The sequence below is a fragment of the Drosophila miranda genome (genome assembly GCF_003369915.1).
Source record: "Drosophila miranda strain MSH22 chromosome Y unlocalized genomic scaffold, D.miranda_PacBio2.1 Contig_Y2_pilon, whole genome shotgun sequence".
Taxonomy (NCBI): Eukaryota; Metazoa; Arthropoda; class Insecta; order Diptera; family Drosophilidae; genus Drosophila; species Drosophila miranda.
The window spans coordinates 19,788,245-19,808,751 of NW_022881614.1; the positions used below are offsets into that span (position 1 = coordinate 19,788,245).

General features: G+C 46.5%; 1 protein-coding gene across 1 annotated transcript in view; it reads left to right on the plus strand.

Annotated features, from left to right (window-relative positions):
- The first annotated feature begins 1,152 nt into the window (after window positions 1–1,152).
- Window positions 1,153–20,507, plus strand: part of LOC117193549 — a 46,338-nt gene continuing 26,983 nt past the window's right edge. Inside the window, exon 1 of the mRNA XM_033398296.1 lies at window positions 1,153–1,418. The gene's annotated coding sequence lies outside the window, so the exon portion shown is untranslated. The remainder of the gene's footprint in view (window positions 1,419–20,507) is intronic.

Consider the following 20,507-nt stretch of genomic DNA (forward strand, 5'->3'; position numbering starts at 1 on the left):
CATTCACCTGGCTCATAGCTGCCATTGTCTACTGTAGCCACAGCTGTTGCCATTTGCCGTTTGCTGTTTTGGCTTTAATTGAAATAACAAAAAACAGTAACAAGGCAGTGGCTGCAAAATTATACTGGATTACAACAGGGCCGGCAAGAGGGAGGCATTCTTGGGCAATTATTGCCACACATCGCAGCCTTTCGTTAGGTTTCATTTTGTCCAAGATCTAATGTGATTGAATACCCATGAACATTGACTCTGACAGCCGGACACTTGAGGAGTTCTATTTAAAGCCCCAATCCGTCGGCATTCCTTCGGTGTTAGCTCAGCGCCGACGACTACTGGCCACAAATGCCAAGAAAACAATCAATTTGCCAGCATGATAATTGAGTTGTGAAAGGGAAATCCATCCACAATTTTGGATGGGTACACACACTTTTGGGGTGCCGCCACACCCCCATGATTCACTCTGCTTCCATTTCAATTTTGGATTTTTAGCAAATTGCATTCGACTCGGGCCCACCATATAAGTAAAGTGACATAAACGGATAAAAGTCTGAGCCTGAATTATGTCACTCGTTGAGTTAATCAAAAGAAATCCCAAGCCAAATAAAGTAGCTTGTCCCTGCAGACAGAATGGAGGGGAAATACCCAGCGATACTTCAGCCACGGGAGCGGCAGCGGCAGCGGCAGCGGCAATGAAATCAATTCAAATCAAATCAGAACTAATTCACACGCTCAAAATGGTAAAATCAACAAAAACCCAGAAAGGAAGGCTCTGTTGGGTTGTATAACTTAAAGATACCCTGGAAGATCTGATGTATATAGTCTTTCAATATGGTTGAAACATGTTAAAACATTTTCTTGGATTATCTTTAGAAACAAAAGTGATCTTTCGAGATATCTATATGATATAGTCCGATTTATTCTGGGAGAGTAGAGTGCGTCATGCCGCTCTCCAGAGAGTGAACTTCGCTGCTCGGCTGTCGACAAGTTTCTGAAAAGATCGAAGGCCAAGCTTCGGTTCGGCCCCAGCCTCGTATTGGGCGGCAGCCTCGTGCCGCCTCGGCCGCTCTTCGGCTGTGGTGTGCGTGCTTTTTGGTGCTTTTCTGGGCTGTCTTGCGGCCTGGCACACCGTTACTTCGCCAGTTGAAACACACAGCTTGCGGCGAGTGGTTCTTGCGCGCGCTTCTACCACGCCTAACTCCCCAGCGAGCGACTTACTAACCATAAAACAGCAGAGCCTCAGCAGAGAAACCTGGTCCGGTGATTGATTGGTGGTGTCTCTGGTTGGTGGGCGTTACGAGCCGAGTTCTGAATCAGACTCAAGAATCAAACCCCCAGCACACAAGAACAAACAGTGAATATTCGGATACTAGTGCTACGACGGACATTGCGCATACGCCGCATTGCACATTGCAATCAGGGTGAGTACCCGAGAGAGATAGAGATCTCTTCCAGGGGCGACCTTGGCATTTGGCTAAATTGATTTAGTCGCTAATTGAAACGAATGCAGCATGCTCGATCGGCCAGAGAAGATCATTTGATGGGCAGCCGATGTGCTCAGGCATTTGTAATTAGCATTCGGCTGTGTCTTATAAATAAACATGGCTTCTACCTGTGTCTCTGTGTCTGTGTGTGTGTATCAGTGTATGTGCTAAACGCCAAAGGCCATAACCATGTCCATGAGTGTGAAATAAAAGCTAAAGAGAATATATACCATATACTACTATATACTGTAGTATATATAAGTGAGCATATCTGGCATGTATTTGCATGTTTTACAAAATTACAAAATCAAGTTCGTTGCCTGAGTCTTTTGTTCGGGAGGCACAAAAGGTTCTTTGGACATGAAATAGAAATATAAACTAAGCCGCATGCAACAGCACCACTCATTTAAGTCTGTGGAAAACAGTTCAAGCAACAGCCTTCATCGCGGCCCAGTCACTTGTGGGGGAAAACCAGTTGTGGCCCGCAATGCGTGTGCTTAATTTACACGCAGATTAGCAATTGTATTAATATAATTTCATATCTTTATTAACCAAAAATGTCAGCTCAGCCGCAGCCTCAGCCCCAGCTTCGAAGTCAAAGAGCTCCTGCCCCGAAAGATCAGTTTTGCCTTGGACAGAATTTATGAGCGATACAATCGCGGCTCTCGACTTCGCCCGAAACACTTGATGCATACAAAGTTCCCCAAAACTAAAAGGAACAAAGATATTAGAGATATAAGATTCGCTATAAAATTGCCCTGTCGGTTCGCGCTACACGTCATGTGATTTGTATCTGCTTAGTGTTCTACCCTTTTGGCCAACTATCGGCCAAATCTTGGGGGGGGGGGGGGGGGTCTTTGGCCTATGCGCCGTTTGGGGCTTTGTTGTTGAATCATAGCATCTGCCAGAGTTCCATCGAGAATGGGGAGCGAAGCGAAAGACTTATTTGCATGCCAAATGAAAGCTTAATTAGGCCACCAAAAGACACAACACATTTGTTTAGCTCTGGCTCTGATGGCCTACATTTGATGGCTGCTTGGGCTTCGCGCTCGGGCCAATGTCTTCTCATTTTTCTAGTCCACTGTTAAGTCTGTTGCCCCTGAATTATGTCCACGCCACAAACAGATCGCCGCAGATCGGCTGTGCTAGAATTTTACACTCAATTATCCACGCAATTGTTAATTATGCGTTTGATTGTGCCAGCGACGGCTCTATTTCAGTTTGAAACCGAAATTAATGAAGTCTAATTAAGAGCGAAATACTCGTACTGCGGGGCGGCCTTTGTTGAAGTGGTTATGCGTCTTTTCCTGCTCTTTAATTATATTTATGTAGAAGTTTAAGTTGCTTGATGGCAACGAGTAACATTTATTTGATAAGTATGTTGGACTTAAAATTATAACAGCTCCAAGTTTTACAAGTATGTTTGTGACTAATTATATGCGTGTACGTCTGATGCGTGGCTGAACTGACAACTGACTGATCTCTCTCTCTTGCCATAGGCTCTCTCAGAGCCGATTACTGCTCTTTCCCGACGACACGACGAAAACACGACCGCTTCGTGTCTCTCTCTTTCCTTCGTTTCCTACATTCGGCTGTCCTGACGGACCATTCGCCTCGGATGGGTCTAGCCAAGGTTTCATATATTCTGAAACTGTAGAGGTCTTATAGGGACCCTCAGTATCCCCAATCTTCTCGACTTCGTACCTTCCATGATTCTTTACCCTAACCACCTTATACGGCCCTAGATACTTTCGTTTAAGCTTTAATCCAGTACCATACTGAGTACGCTTGATAGCTACTAGCTCATTAACCTCATATTGTCTATCTAGTTTCCTTTTTAAGTCAAAACTCTTCTTGTTTTCCTGCTGTAACCGTGCAATGTTTTCAACTACTTCCTTTCTAATTTTTTCGCGGTCCTTGTTCAACTCTTCGATAAGTGATTCTTCCAATATTTCTTTTATTTTTGGATCCATTCCTATACGCATGTCTAGCCCAGTCAATATCTTGAAAGGTGTTACCTTGGTACTTCGCGGCTCAACACTGTTGATCATTTGCTGTACTTTTCCTAGATGCTTATACCAACTACCGGAATTACCCTGACACGATTTCGACAACATAGGCACCACTATCTTGTGCATCCTTTCGACTTGACCATTCCCACGTGGAACGCCTGTGGCAATCATTAAATGCTGTATTTTCTCCCTCTCACAATATTCACGAAACAAATTGGACATAAACGCTTTCCTGTCTTTTCTTTGACAATGATACACTCGACACAACTATTTATTACGCGCCATACTTTGTCTTTTAACTTCGGAATATAATACGACTTTTCAATGATATCTTGTGTCTTTTTAACTGAAAAATGTCCTTGCTTATGTGCTATTGATATAATCTCATTTTCCCACTGAGCTGGTACTACGATAAGCTCCTTATCCGGATCCTTAAACAAAATCTGATTCTGAATATAATAATCCTCATATTCCTTGTCCTCCACAATACTTTTAACAGCCTTAACCCAATCGTCGGTTAGCTGAGCTTCTTTCAAACGATGAGCTATACTTTCGGTCACCATAAAACAAGATACACGACTCAACGCGTCAACGTGCCTCATCTTCGTTCCTGAGCGATGTTCTATAACATAATTAAAATCTTGTAGGTACATGGCCCAACGTGCTACTCTCAAAGGAACGTCTTTCTTTTTGATCGTCATTGTAAATGCATTACAGTCTGTGACAGTTTTGAACTTTATACCCAAAACGTATACACGCCATTTCGCTAAAGCTTCGATAATTGCCAGAACCTCAAGGTCATAAGCAGGATATTTCTCTTCACATGGCTTAGTCCTACGGCTCATATATTAAACTGGCTGTCTTCCAAACTCTTTTGCAGTAACACGGCTCCATACCCCCATTTTGATGCATCAGTATGGATTTCTGTCTCCAACTTCGGGTTGTACATTTCTAAAACGGGTCTACTAATCAATGCTACCTTTAGTTGTTCAAACGCAACCTGATGTATCTCCTTAAATTCAAATTTAACATCCTTCCGCAGCAGATCTCTCAATGGTTTTGCAATAACAGCATAACCCTCAATAAACTTTCGGAAATAAGAAGTCAATCCTATGAAACGCTGCACTGCTTTTTTATCAACTGGCACTGGGAACTTTTCGACTACTCTCGTCTTCTCATCACTTGGTCTTATCGTATTCTTTTCTATTATATACCCCAGAAAATTAACCTTTTGTCGTATCAGCTGACACTTTCTCCAATTTATACGTAGCCCATTCATTTCCGCTATCTTCAGTACTTTTCTCAACTTTAACAAACCCTCTTCTATATCTTGACTACAAATAATAACGTCATCCATATAGACTGCTGCTTCATTATTCTTTACCAAATCTCTCAACACAGCCATTATAAATCTGGTAAACACCGCTGGAGAATTTGAAATTCCAAATGGTACATATAAAAATTCGAACTGACCATTCTGAGTCACAAAAGACGTATATTTTTGAGACACATGGAAAAAACCATTCGTTAAATCCAACGTGGTGAAATACTTTGCACCCTGCAGTTTCTCCAACACTGTATCCATATGTGACATTGGAAAGTTATCGCGAACTATTTTCTCATTCAGCTTTCGGTAATCACAGCATAGTCTCTTGCTACCGTTCTTTTTGGGTACCAACACTACTGGTGATGCATACTCCGATGTACTTGGCTTTATAATCTTCTGAGCCAGCCACTCTTCCACTTGCTTGTCCACGATTTCCTGTTCACACAACGGTAATCGTCTCGGATGCTGGAAAACTGGTATCTCTTCCACTAATACAATTTTCATTTTTATCGGCGCTTCTACATTTCTCTCTACTTTCCTACCATACCCCTAACCTCTCTAGCATGTGCTTCACTGAGATGACCAACATCAATTGAAAACTCCTTCTCAACTTCGTCAATACTTGACATGCAAATGCCTTTATATTCATTAAACAATTCCACGCATGAGGACGATGCTACCTGATCAAGTTTCTTATCTTTATCCTCGCCACAAACTCTACGAACAAATCTTGTTCCTGTCTTAGAAACTTGCATGTCCACATGATCCAGAATAGTCCTTCCTAAAATGGCTTCAAAACCAATATCCTCGTCTGGAATGACATGAAATTCTACCTCCATTTCAATCTCATCGATTTTCACTGGTATCGAAAAGCTACCAAAAGTTACAACTTGACTATCTCCAATACCTGTTAAAAATTTCTCCTGGCCGATCAGTTCAAGATGTCCAAATTTCAAAAATACCCTCCTGCGAATTAAACACAAATCTGCTCCAGTATCAACCAAACCTTGGAATACCAAATTCGCGTACTTAATATCCTTTAATTCCAAACCTGATGGAGTGAAAATACCTGACGGCTTATCAACGACTTCCTTATCTCGAATAATGTTCGTATTCGATCTCTTTTCTTGTCTGGTTTCGACCTTGACATTACAGCTTGCAGCACGGTGTCCTGGTTGGCCACATTTGAAACAACAAAAATCATTTTTGGGAAAATCTTTCCTCAAATGCGATTTGTCTCCACACTTAAAACATTTCCTAAAATTCTCTGCCATCGACCCTTTCACCGAACTCTCACTTTTATTACTCAGCGGCCATTTCTTACTCATCGGCTTGGATCCGCCTCTAGCTTTCTGGTAAACATCGATCTGAAATTTAAGCTCCTTTATGTTTCTAGCTTGGTACAGCATTGCCTTACTTGCCCTAGCGTCTGGTATACCATCCACAAAATATTCGAGTAAACTCTCATCATCTAGTTTAATTGGCTTGGCTATCTCCATTAACGCATACAAAAACTCATGCAACGACTCTCCTTTTTTCTGCTGGCGCTTTTGCAACATTATATGTACTTCTACGGACGACAGTTTAACACTAAACTCATCCAACAGAGCTGCCTTCAACGAATTCCAGTTACGAATATCACGCAAACTACGAACGAAAGATTTTGCTGCACCAACTAACAACTGCTTGGCATAAATGAATAATTGTAATTGAATCCATTGAACAGTAGCTGCGCATTCTTCTAATTTCTCTATCCATTGATTGATTTCGGGGTTATTAGAACCAGAAAATTGTGACACACTACCTTCCACGTCTTTTAGCGTAAACCAAGATTTATACTCTGCCTGTCGCGTACCTGGTCGAGCTGCTACGGTATCATCCACTGCTGTTACTACGGACTCATCCTCTGACTCTTCTTCATCCTCAACTGGAAAGCCGTGATGTATTAATAGTCTATCTTGCAAATCGCGCTTTCGTCCCGTCGTCTGCAACGCAAGCTCTCTTAGGTTAGGTTAGGTTAGGTTGAGGCGGCTGCCGGGCTCGCTCGGAACCCGTCACACTTAGGCCGGTTTCGGCCCGTTGTGATACCGCATAGGATCATTTCCTTCCTGCGTTGTGAGACTTCCTGTCAGCAATTATCCCATCCAGATGCTCTCACAAAGTTCGCTATCCTCCTGGGACATAGTTTGGACATCTCTGAGATGTCGTGTAGAAAGGCTGAGCCCAGGTGCTGTAACCTTCTTCTGCTGAGAGCTGGGCAGGAGCAGAACAGATGTTCCACTGTCTCCTCCTCTTCCTCGTCTCTACAGCTGCGACAAAAATCGTTATGTGGGGCCCCCAGCCTGTTAGCGTGGGTGCCTATTAGCCAGTGTCCCGTGAGGGAACGTGTGACTACGCTGCACCTTTTCCTGCTTAACTTGAGGAGCTCGGAGGTGCGCTTCATGTCCATGGTCGGCCATGTTTGCCGAGTTGTGCGACATCGTGGCACTGTTTGCCACATATCGTTTTTTAGTCGCTTGTATTGCTCCCTTATAATGAGCTTACAGGTGGCCATTGGCATACAGATATCCTCCTTGTCTTGGAGAAGGGGGATTGTAGTGCCAGATCTGGCCAGCTCGTCCGCTATACAGTTGCCCTCGATGTCCCGGTGGCCCGGGACCCAAATCAGGCTAATAGCAAATTGCTGAGCCATCTCGTGCAGAGATTTGCGGCAGTCTGCCACGGTGGCCGAGTTCGAGGAAATCGCTCTTAGCGATTTGATCGCAGCCTGGCTGTCGCTATAAATGTTTAGCTTGGTTGCCGTGACGGCAGCCGCTTGTAGGCAGTCTAGAGCCTCCCTGATTGCTATGACTTCCGCTTGAAAGACACTGCAATGATCTGGGAGTCTGAAGGAATGCCTTATGCTTAGCTGTTCAGAGTAGATTCCCCCTCCGACTCTGTCGTCCAGCTTTGATCCATCTGTGAAGATGTTTATGGCCCCATCTGGGCCTGTGAGTCCCTCGAGCCATTCGTCTCTGTGAGGGATGATTGTGTCGAAGGGAGTGTCTGTGTACTCTCTTGGAACTTGGTAGTCTGTTTTTGAGGGAACGGTACTGCTATTATTTAATATGGCTGAGTGACCTATGCACTGTGTCACCCATTGATCTGAGTCTCTTAGACGTATTGCTGCTGCTTCTGCCCGTTCCTTTCCTGCGAGGTCAAGGCTCTGTAGGCATAGGATGGCATTTAGCGCATCATTTGGGGTGGTGCGAAGAGCTCCGCTGATGCATAGGGCGGCAGTCCACTGGACTTTGCCCAGTTGCTTGGTGATCGCCCTTTTCGATAGGGCCGGCCACCACACCGTAACTCCGTAGAGTAGTATTGGTCTAACTATAGCTTGATATATCCATTGGACTATGCTTGGGATCATACCCCATCTTAGCCCAATAGCTTTTTTGCATGTGTAGAGTGCAGTCATTGCCTTCTTCACTCTGTCTTTGACATTCAGGTTCCAGCTAAGCTTTTTGTCAATTACCAACCCTAAGTAACTGGCACTGTCGCTAAAGGAGAGCCTACATCCTTGTAGTATTGGAGGGTTGAGGGGCGGGACCTTGTATTTGTTTGTGAATAGTACGAGTTCCGTTTTTGAGGGATTTACTCCCAGACCGCGCGATTCTGTCCAATCCGACAGTTGCGCTAGCTTTGTGGACATTAAGTCACACAGTGTTTGGGGGTATTTCCCCGAGAAGATAATCGCAACGTCGTCCGCATAGGCCACGACTTTGCAGCCCCCCCCTTCTAGGTCACATAGAATCTTGTTGACTGCTATGTTCCACAGAAGAGGAGACATGACACCACCTTGCGGGGTGCCTCTGTTGACATACCTTGACTGGGCGGACGATCCCATCGATGATGTCACCGTCCTGCATGTGAGCAATTGATCAATGAGCATCACCAAGTGACGGTCCACCCCCAGGTCAGTCAGGGCTTCTGTAATGGCGCCCGGTACAACGTTGTCGAAAGCTCCCTCAATATCGAGAAAGGCTATGAGTGAGTACTCTTTGTGATGCAGAGATTTCTCTACCGCTGAGATCACTTCATGAAGAGCCGTTTCCGTGGATTTTCCTTTCCGGTAGGCATGCTGTGCGCCTGACAGCAACTGAGGGTGTATAGTTGTCCTCAGTTGCAGCCCGACGAGTCTCTCAAAGGTTTTGAGGAGGAAGGACGATAGGCTGATTGGTCTAAAGTCTTTTGCAGCTGAGTGCGAGGCTTTCCCAGCTTTGGGAATGAAGACTATCTTTGCCTTAAGCCATGTTCGCGGGATTGTACCCACAGCCAGTATCTTGCTGAAGATACCTTGTAGCCAGTTGATGGCCGTATCCCCAGCCTTCTGAAGTTGGGCCGGGATAACCTGGTCTGGGCCTGGCGATTTGAACGGGTTGAAGCTGTTTATAGTGAGGATGTGATCCATCGAGGTTACCGGTCCCTCTCCTGGAAGATGTGCCGTCTCGATGGTTGTGCACCCTGGAAAATGTGTGTCTAGTAGAATGTGCAGGGACTCCTCACTGGAGTTAGTCCACGTGCCGTCATTCCTTTTAAGATACCCTACCGAGGGGTTAGTTTTTGAGAGAATCTTGCGAAGCCTTGCGGCCTCTGACGTTTCCTCAATTTCCGAGCAAAATTTTTGCGAAGAGGCCCTTTTTGCTTTCCTTGTTTCCTTTTTATATAGTGACAGACTGATTTTGTAGTCTGCCCAGTGGCTCTCCTCGTTCGCGCTTTTGGCCCTGTTGAAGAGGGTCCTGCAGCTTTTACGTAGGATGTCTATTTGTTTTGACCACCAGGGGGTTTCTTTTTCCCCCTAGGTTTGCTAGAGGGGCATGCTGCCGCGAAGGCTTTGTTGCATGCCTCTGTGAACCTGTTCGCTAGGCGATCTAGGTCGTCTTTTGTGTCAGGGCATGATGGTGCTTTGGAGGAGAGTAAGTCCTCCAGGTCTGAGCTATATTTTTCCCAGTTGGCTTTCCTGGGATTAATATAGTCCTTAGGTTTCGGACACTCGAGGGATAGTGTGGTCTCGATGTATCTGTGGTCAGAGAAAGAGTGGTCATCAAGGACTTGCCAACTCTTGACTATGTCTAACAGGTTGGAAGACACTAGGGTGATGTCAATAACCTCCTGTCGATTTATAATTATATAAGTGGGGTCGTTGCCCCGATTACAAATAAATAGATTTGAGTTAAGGATGAAGCTGAAAAGCCCTTACATTTGTGTTCGAGCTCCCCCATTGAGTGTGGTGAGCGTTGGCATCGCAACCTATTAATAGGTCTATGTCCGACCTCTCGCTGTCGCTGGCTAGTTTGCGAACAAGGTCGTTGGGAGGATCGTTTCCCTCATGGGCCATGTAGGACGACATCAGCCTTAGATGTGTCCCTTTCAGCTCTAGGCTTGCCGCCGTGTTGTCGCTATCGCTATAATTATGGAGCAGAAAGATATTAAGGTGCTTTCTGGCGAGAATGCAGGTGCGGGTTTTACCTTCATGTTGAGCTACAATTATCTTGTACTCCTTCGACCCTAGTCCACAAACCTTGTCTCCCACTATCCAAGGTTCCCGGATCAGGGCTACGTCTGCTCCGCTCTCTTCGAGACGGGTTTAAGAGCAGCGGATGCTGCTTTACAGTGGTGGAGATTGATCTGAAGGAGCCTCAAGGACATCCTTAGTGTTCTCCACCACTGTAATGTCGGCATCCGGATCGTCCTCGACTTCCTCGTGGCAACACATCGCCTCGAAGTCGCATCTCAGCGTGCCATCGGTGGAGTAGCCCTCTGGGTCTATCTCTGTGTGATCGTCGGGTGCTTCGATCTCCGAGGCAGCGTCCTGCTCAACTGCCTTGTCGACGGGTCGTGCCTCGGCCGCCGCATCCGACTTGTAGACCTTTACGGTCACAGATCTGAACCCAAAATTGAGCTCGCCTTTGGCAGCCTCAATCGGGGCCAGCGACTCTTTGTTGAGGACGACCACCGCCTGGTTTGTGGGGCCCTGTGTCGTCTCAACTTTGACCACCTTCCAATCTGCTGTTGGGAGGTGGGGGTTGCATCTTTGCAACATTTTTAGGATGCGCTCCGGCTCCTTCATGGAGGCGGGCACCCAGACTCTCGCCCTTGGTCTACTGGGCACTTCGCTCCAGTCTACAGCGACGAGCTTCGCCCCTGGGTAGACTTCCCCGACTTGCGCTACCGCTGCTTTGTACAGCTGTACGGAGCGCTCGTCTTCACAGGCTACGATTTTTATGCAGCCCTGGTACCAGCCCATGTCTTTAAAGACGGGGGGGGGGGGGGGGGGGGGGGGGGGGGGGGGGGGTCCAGGCTGTGTTAGGCAGCACTCTGGAGCGCTTCGGTGTCGGCCCCGGAGTCTCTTGTGAGCGCTGCCTTTTTGGCTGAGGGGCTTCCTTCTTCGGTGCTTCCTTGCCAAAGTTCGGCAGCACCTTCGAGGCCCACTCAACCTTCTTTATCCATTTGTCCGTCGGGCTGGACATCTGGCTTGCGTTCTGCCGACGGAGTATATTGCCAGCACTCCTATCGGCATATGTAAAAGATTTGGCTTGGACACTAGTAGATGGTGACTCATCACCCGCCACTTTACCAGCAGGCAGAGCAGCCGCAGGATTGCATAGCCACTCTGCCAAGGTATCGATTTTGGGAGCCAATTCACCACCCACCCCGACACCGGGATGGGACCCCTTTGGGCTCTCCCTAGCATTTTCCGCCGCGCAGGTTTTCCCTGCTGATTTGCGGGTCGGGCCAGGCCTTTGGGCCGCTGCCTTCCCCTGTTTGGGATTGCTCCCTGTTGGCATTTGGGGAGTGCCAGACTCATTTTGTTTGTTTTTAAATTCTTCCATTCTTTTCCCACGAGCTGCAGAGAAGGGGTACGGTCCGTCCGGGCAGAGATCCACGTTGCCCGGATAAGGCATACTTAGAACAGGGGGCTGCCAAGTCCCTGAGCTCTCCGTTAACGACTGGGCTAGTTTTATATACCGGGCCCCCAGCCAGGCTGACTCTCGGCACGGGTCGAATAACACCGGCCCGGTGTGAGCTGAATGTGGGGGTTGGGATGTGGGTAGGTAGTGTGTAGGGATAGGGGAGTGTGTGAGCTACTTATACGAGGCGGCACCACAAGCGCATCGTCAGTGTTGCTACTTCGCGAACACCCGCTGGCTGTCCGGGGCTGTTATTTTCGGTACTCTCCCTAGGGTTGTCCGATTATTCGCAGCTGACCTACCTATATGACCTGTATATAGGTAGGTCGTTCGCTATCCGCAACCTGCGACCCGTCCGGTGGCCTCAGCTAGGCCCCCTTTGAGCCACCTCACGAGCTCATCAGACCAGAGAGCTCTCTTAACTTCTCTCGCAAATCTGCGACTCTCAGTGTCATTATCTCTTCAACTTGCATCGTGACGATTTAAATACAAGAAAATGTAATTAAATCAACTTAAACAACCTTATTACTGCTGGTCTGTAACAATTTTCCAGTTAACATCGACTCCGAAAACGCCTTTAAAGTCGTCACTGTTAACGATCGCTTCTCTGTTAACGCTCACCTTACTATGGGTTTACCCTTGTTAACTCTCGCTTCTGCGCAGAACTTTCCAGACTCCAAATTTGACGCACACACACCACCACATCCAGATCTCGCTTGCCTGTCGATGTCGCTGTTGCCGTCCTCTCTTTGTTGCCTTGCCTTGCTCTCGCTGTTCGCCGTTAACTCGTTGTCGCTTCCCGAATCGTCGCTGCTTCTGCTGTTAAAAAATGGTCGTCTCCTTGCTGCTTGTCTCTTCTTGTAGTTGTAGTCTCCGTCCGACGCAGTGCAACACAACAACAATCAATGTTCTTTGATTCTTGCTGTTTGCTGCCGTCGTTTTGTCGCTTCTGCTTTCTTTGGAACGAACGCACTCAGATTGTCGTCTCTGTGCCGCTTGTCTCCTTGTAGCTCTAGCCTCTCAGACGCAATGCACAACAACAACAACGAAGGTTTTGTGTTGCTGTGTTTGCTGCCGTCTGCCGTCGTTTTGTCGCTTCTGCTCTCTTTGGAACGAACGCGCTCAGATTGTCGTCTCTGTGCCGCTTGTCTCCTTGTAGCTCTAGCCTCTCAGACGCAATGCACAAAAACAACAACGAAGGTTTTGATTCTTGCTGTGTTTGCTGCCGTCTGCCGTCGTTTTGTCGCTTCAGCTCTCTTGAATGTCTGCTCACACTAATGCGCCTTCATCGACAAGTGTCTCTCTCGCACTTATAGGCCAGACTGCAATTCAATTTCGCACCGCGACCGATCTCTTGTGTCACCAGTCTCATTCGCCAAAATTTCCAAATACATGCACAAATCTCACTTGCAAATGTTGTTGTCTTGGGCTTATTTTCGGACGAGCCCCCAATTTGTAGTAGTTTAAGTTGCTTGAAGGCAACGAGCTAAATTTATTTGATAAGTATGTTGGACTTAAAATTATAACAGCTCCAAGTTTTACAAGTATGTTTGTGACTAATTATATGCGTGTACGTCTGATGCGTGGCTGAACTGACAACTGACTGATCTCTCTCTCTTGCTATCGGCTCTCTCAGAGCCGATTACTGCTCTATCCCGACGACACGACGAAAACACGACCGCTTCGTGTCTCTCTCTTTCCTTCGTTTCCTACATTTATATACAAAACCGAATGCCGACTATCGAATACTGAACGAATGCATTGTGCCTGGGCTGGCACATTGATTGGCAGAAATCAGTCTGAAGAGTTTTCATTTCTATGATGTAATTCGGGGCTGGAGTGATTGTTGAATCTTTGGTCTGCCTTTGCTCTTTGGTGAATCACAAAACATGGCCAAATGCCAGCTGGCAACTGTCAATTATCCACTGCCAACTGCAGTTGAAGCCAAGGAATTAGCATAGCCAAATTGTAGTCGCACTCGAATCGATGACTAATTGAAGCTCAAGATCCATAACGAGGCACTTTTAATTAACCGAATCTACCCCCGTCATCTGGCTTCATCTCTTGGCATCTCTTCTAATTCCCTTATTCCACATAATATTATTTTAGGCACTATTTTATGCGTCGTTCAAGAACGTTGTGTGGCCCGGCCACTTGCTTGGGCCTAAGAATAGACCGGCCATCGAGCCCCGAAACGTGCCTGGCCACGTACAAAGAGATTTTTGCAAGTAATTTAATCATTATAAACATTGTCGGAGCTGTATAATAATAATCACTCAATAGCAACAGCAAAAGCGGAAGTCAAAGGCGATGTTGAAGCCACACGAAAGTGCTGTGCAACAACTCTTTTTTTTATACCCGATACTCAAAATGAGTATTTGGGGTATATTAGATTTGTGGTAAAAGTGGATGTGTGTAACGTCCAGAAGGAATCGTTTACAATAAAGTATATATATTCTTGATCAGCATCAATAGAGCAACGATGTTTTGGATCCAGACTTCTGTGCTATGTCACTGCTACAAGTATATTTCAAAACTTTGCCCCGCCCATTTCCGCCCCCACAAAACGCGAAAATCTGTGGCATCCACAAATTCAGAGATACGAGAAAACTGAAAACGCAGAATCGTAGAGGATAACTATATCTTCTAGAGTGCAAGATCTAAACCAGATCGTATATTTATTATAGCCAGAATCAAGAAAACAATTTCATTTTTTCTCGCTCTGTCTCTCTCTAACACACAGGTTTCATGGTCGTTTTTGCCAATTGCAAAATATGAGTTCAAGGATCTCAGAACCTATTAGAGCCAGAGCAGCCAAATTTGGTATCCACACTCCTGTGATATCGGACCTTGACTGTTTTGTGTCAAAAATTCGCCACACCCCCTTCATTCTCTCACTCTACTCACAACGTTCCCCCTCGTTTTTATACCCGATACTCAAAATGAGTATTGGGGTATATTAGATTTGTGGTAAAAGTGGATGTGTGTAACGTCCAGAAGGAATCGTTTCCGACCCCATAAAGTATATATATTCTTGATCAGCATCAATAGCCGAGTCGATTGAGCCCTGTCTGTCTGTCCGTCTGTCCATCCGTCCGTCTGTCCGTCTGTCCGTCCCCTTCAGCGCCTAGAGCTCAAAGACTATAAGAGCTAGAGCAACGATGTTTTGGATCCAGACTTCTGTGATATGTCACTGCTACAAAAATATTTCAAAATTTCGCCCCGCCCACTTCCGCCCCCACAAAGGACGAAAATCTGTGGCATCCACAATTTTAAAGATATGAGAAAACCAAAAACGTATTGTAGAGAATGACCATATCTTTAAGACTGCGGAATCTGAATTGGATCGTATTATTATTATAGCCAGCATCAAGAAAACAATTTCATTTTTTCTCGCCCTGTCTCTCTCTAACACACACGTAGCATAGGCGGCTTTGCTTAGAGTAAAACATTAGCGCCTAGATCTCAGAGACTACAAAAGCTAGAGCAACCAAATTTGGTATCCACACTCCTAATATATCGGACCGAGACGAGTTTGTTTCAAAATTTCGCCACACCCCCTTCCGCCCCCGCAAAAGACGAAAATCTGGGGATATTTAAAAATCTCAGAGACTATTAAGGCTAGAGTTACCAAATTTGGTATCCGCACTCCTGTTAGATCTTACTATAAAACGTGTATCTCAAAATTTCGCCCCACCCCGTTCCGCCCCCACAAAGGACGAAAATCTGTTGCATCCACAATATTGCACATTCGAGAAAACTAAAAACGCAGAATCATAGATAATGACCATATCTATCAGATTGCTGAATCTGGATCAGATCAGATAATTTTTATAGCCAAAAGGAACAAATCAATTTGCAGTGGCTACGCAGCGCCCGACGTCACGCTCAGACTGATTTTCTGTCTCTCTCGCACGCACTCTTTGTCGTGTCGTTTAATATTAGCGGCGTCTGCCGGAGGAGAGCCATACTGACTTAGTATCCGGTATAACCGTAGAGTTGCGGTGTCCGCAGCAACTCACAACGTTCCCCCTCGTTCTCTCTCTGTCTGTTTTTTTTTTTGGTTTTTTGTTTTTGTGATTTATTTTTGTGTCTTTTACGCCTTCCTGGCACGAAATAATTTGGTGAGAATTGCAAATTCTCAGCGGGCAATGGTAGAGAAATAAGTGAAAATATTATAAAAGCCGTGGCGGCAAGTGAAAATCGGAATTTATAATTTTCGTGTGCCGATTTTTCAACCGCAAAAAAGGTGCCCCAGGCAGCTGGCACTGCCACTGCTGTTGCCAGTGTTGTTTCTGCCGCTGATGATGTTGACGGTGATGCAATCCGCTCGACATGCACATCAAGTGACAGAGCAGACACTGCGCATACGCCGCATTGTGCAGAGTGCACAAAAAAACTCCCGCCCCACACAGATGAAAGCCAAGTCGCGCCACGGAGGGCGTAACGAAGTGGAGTGGTGCATCTGCAAAACAAGAATTGGAGCACAAGACTGCAGCAAGATAATACAGGGCTTCAAGCAGATGTTTTTGATCGAATTAAATGTAAACCTTAGCTCAGAGACAGGAGAGAATAAAATCCAGATTAATCCAGTACACTCTATAGGGCATATGCCTACTATATAACTATAAATAAACAGACCCCCCGATGGTTATGACACTTACAAGTGCCCCGCAGCCACACCGCACCACACACGTCTGGCTCTGGGTGTGTGTGCTTCCCACTTGAGTTTCCATGATGTTGTCCCATACATCATCATCGTCTTCTCATTCTGCTTCATTGTGATCATCATGTAGTGCAGCAACAATATGTCATTTTCGCGATTGTTTTTGTCGCCATGGTCTCGTGGAGAAGACTCTGCTGACGAGGGGGAGGCAAAGTGCCAACTCATAAATATGTAAGCCGCAGACGCCACTGTTTTTGCTGTTAACGTTGTTGTTGTTGTTGTTGTTGTTGTTGTGTTTGCAACAATTGAACAAACAACCCCCACGACAGACATTGTGCAAACAATTCAGAGATCTAGTTTTTGAGAGAATCTTGCGAAGCCTTGCGGCCTCTGACGTTTCCTCAATTTCCGAGCAAAATTTTTGCGAAGAGGCCCTTTTTGCTTTCCTTGTTTCCTTTTTATATAGTGACAGACTGATTTTGTAGTCTGCCCAGTGGCTCTCCTCGTTCGCGCTTTTGGCCCTGTTGAAGAGGGTCCTGCAGCTTTTACGTAGGATGTCTATTTGTTTTGACCACCAGGGGGGTTTCTTTTTCCCCCTAGAATTGCTAGAGGGGCATGCTGCCGCGAAGGCTTTGTTGCATGCCTCTGTGAACCTGTTCACTAGGCGATCTAGGTCGTCTTTTGTGTCAGGGCATGATGGTGCTTTGGAGGAGAGTAAGTCCTCCAGGGCTGAGCTATATTTTTCCCAGTTGGCTTTCCTGGGATTAATATAGTCCTTAGGTTTCGGACACTCGAGGGATAGTGTGGTCTCGATGTATCTGTGGTCAGAGAAAGAGTGGTCATCGAGGACTTGCCAACTCTTGCCTATGTCTAACAGGTTGGAAGACACTAGGGTGATGTCAATAACCTCCTGTCGATTTTTAATTATATAAGTGGGGTCGTTTCCCCGATTACAAATAAATAGATTTGAGTTAAGGATGAAGCTGAAAAGTGACTCACCCCTTACATTTGTGTTCGAGCTCCCCCATTGAGTGTGGTGAGCGTTGGCATCGCAACCTATTAATAGGTCTATGTCCGACCTCTCGCTGTCGCTGGCTAGTTTGCGAACAAGGTCGTTGGGTGGATCGTTTCCCTCATGGGCCATGTAGGACGACATCAGCCTTAGATGTGTCCCTTTCAGCTCTAGGCTTTCCGCCGTGTTGTCGCTATCGCTATAATTATGGAGCAGAAAGATATTAAGGTGCTTTCTGGCGAGAATGCAGGTGCGGGTTTTACCTTCATGTTGAGCTACAATTATCTTGTACTCCTTCGACCCTAGTCCACAAACCTTGTCTCCCACTATCCAAGGTTCCCGGATCAGGGCTACGTCTGCTCCGCTCTCTTCGAGACGGAGTATAAGAGCAGCGGATGCTGCTTTACAGTGGTGGAGATTGATCTGAAGGAGCCTCAAGGACATCCTTAGTGTTCTCCACCACTGTAATGTCGGCATCCGGATCGTCCTCGACTTCTTCGTGGCAACACATCGCCTCGAAGTCGCATCTCAGCGTGCCATCGGTGGAGTAGCCCTCTGGGTCTATCTCTGTGTGATCGTCGGGTACCTTTGTCCAGGACGCCAATCAGCGTCCTTTCTCTGGCAATCTGCGCGAATGATGTGTTAGGCAGCACTCTGGAGCGCTTCGGTGTCGGCCCCGGAGTCTCTTGTGAGCGCTGCCTTTTTGGCTGAGGGGCTTCCTTCTTCGGTGCTTCCTTGCCAAAGTTCGGCAGCACCTTCGAGGCCCACTCAACCTTCTTTATCCATTTGTCCGTCGGGCTGGACATCTGGCTTGCGTTCTGCCGACGGAGTATATTGCCAGCACTCCTATCGGCATATGTAAAAGATTTGGCTTGGACACTAGTAGATGGTGACTCATCACCCGCCACTTTACCAGCAGGCAGAGCAGCCGCAGGATTGCATAGCCACTCTGCCAAGGTATCGATTTTGGGAGCCAATTCACCACCCACCCCGACACCGGGATGGGACCCCTTTGGGCTCTCCCTAGCATTTTCCGCCGCGCAGGTTTTCCCTGCTGATTTGCGGGTCGGGCCAGGCCTTTGGGCCGCTGCCTTCCCCTGTTTGGGATTGCTCCCTGTTGGCATTTGGGGAGTGCCAGACTCATTTTGTTTGTTTTTAAATTCTTCCATTCTTTTCCCACGAGCTGCAGAGAAGGGGTACGGTCCGTCCGGGCAGAGATCCACGTTGCCCGGATAAGGCATACTTAGAACAGGGGGCTGCCAAGTCCCTGAGCTCTCCGTTAACGACTGGGCTAGTTTTATATACCGGGCCCCCAGCCAGGCTGACTCTCGGCACGGGTCGAATAACACCGGCCCGGTGTGAGCTGAATGTGGGGGGTTGGGATGTGGGTAGGTAGTGTGTAGGGATAGGGGAGTGTGTGAGCTACTTATACGAGGCGGCACCACAAGCGCATCGTCAGTGTTGCTACTTCGCGAACACCCGCTGGCTGTCCGGGGCTGTTATTTTCGGTACTCTCCCTAGGGTTGTCCGATTATTCGCAGCTGACCTACCTATATGACCTGTATATAGGTAGGTCGTTCGCTATCCGCAACCTGCGACCCGTCCGGTGGCCTCAGCTAGGCCCCCTTTGAGCCACCTCACGAGCTCATCATACCAGAGAGCTCTCTTAACTTCTCTCGCAAATCTGCGACTCTCAGTGTCATTATCTCTTCAACTTGCATCGTGACGATTTAAATACAAAATAATTGATATTAGCTTATATCTAAGAAAATGTAATTAAATCAACTTAAACAACCTTATTACTGCTGGTCTGTTAACAATTTTCCAGTTAACATCGACTCCGAAAACGCCTTTAAAGTCGTCACTGTTAACGATCGCTTCTCTGTTAACGCTCACCTTACTATGGGTTTACCCTTGTTAACTCTCGCTTCTGCGCAGAACTTTCCAGACTCCAAATTTGACGCACACACACCACCACATCCAGATCTCGCTTGCCTGTCGATGTCGCTGTTGCCGTCCTCTCTTTGTTGCCTTGCCTTGCTCTCGCTGTTCGCCGTTAACTCGTTGTCGCTTCCCGAATCGTCGCTGCTTCTGCTGTTAAAAAATGGTCGTCTCCTTGCTGCTTGTCTCTTCTTGTAGTTGTAGTCTCCGTCCGACGCAGTGCAACACAACAACAATCAATGTTCTTTGATTCTTGCTGTTTGCTGCCGTCGTTTTGTCGCTTCTGCTTTCTTTGGAACGAACGCACTCAGATTGTCGTCTCTGTGCCGCTTGTCTCCTTGTAGCTCTAGCCTCTCAGACGCAATGCACAACAACAACAACGAAGGTTTTGATTCTTGCTGTGTTTGCTGCCGTCTGCCGTCGTTTTGTCGCTTCTGCTCTCTTTGGAACGAGCGCGCTCAGATTGTCGTCTCTGTGCCGCTTGTCTCCTTGTAGCTCTAGCCTCTCAGACGCAATGCACAACAACAACAACGAAGGTTTTGATTCTTGCTGTGTTTGCTGCCGTCTGCCGTCGTTTTGTCGCTTCAGCTCTCTTGAATGTCTGCTCACACTAATGCGCCTTCATCGACAAGTGTCTCTCTCGCACTTATAGGCCAGACTGCAATTCAATTTCGCACCGCGACCGATCTCTTGTGTCACCAGTCTCATTCGCCAAAATTTCCAAATACACGCACAAATCTCACTTGCAAATGTTGTTGTCTTGGGCTTATTTTCGGACGAGCCCCCAATTTGTAGTAGTTTAAGTTGCTTGAAGGCAACGAGTTAAATTTATTTGATAAGTATGTTGGACTTAAAATTATAACAGCTCCAAGTTTTACAAGTATGTTTGTGACTAATTATATGCGTGTGTTGTGAAATCCTCGATACGAGATTTCAATGTTGAGCAGAAATGCTCTGGGGAATCTTTGCGTTTAATAATGTACTACACGATATAGACAATTCGAGATTTATTCATTTGGACTTCAATCAACTTAAACTTTAATCTTAATCGCGTATAGAGTACAATGTAATGGGTAACACGGGTTTAAGCGCGGCCGGCTGCAACTGCTAATTGTCGT